The sequence below is a fragment of the Oryzias melastigma genome, linkage group LG22, assembly GCF_002922805.2.
Source record: "Oryzias melastigma strain HK-1 linkage group LG22, ASM292280v2, whole genome shotgun sequence".
Classification (NCBI taxonomy): Eukaryota; Metazoa; Chordata; class Actinopteri; order Beloniformes; family Adrianichthyidae; genus Oryzias; species Oryzias melastigma.
Window position 1 is genome coordinate 2,552,744 of NC_050533.1, and position 384 is coordinate 2,553,127.

Here is a 384-nt window from a genome sequence, read left to right on the forward strand (position 1 = left end):
GGTCTTCAAATTTCTAAAATTTAAGTATATTAGCAACATATATTAATTGGTTATCTATTAATCTTTTATAGTAATTTAAAAAAGAAATTTAGTTTACCTAATACTTTAACAACATGTTAATCTTTTTGGCTAACTTGCTATCTACTGGGATTTGTATAGGCTAATTTAGATTTTAGCTAATATTTTAGCAATCAGGCCAATTTGGAGTATTAGCAACATGCTAACGTTTTTGGCTAATTTGGCACCTACTGTGGTTTTTTTATGCTAATTGAGAGTTTACCTTCGATTTTAGCAACATGCTAACATTTTTGACTAATTTAGTTTACTGAGGAGTTTAAGGCTATTTTGGAGGTTAGCTAGTATTTAAGCAATGTGCTAGGTTTT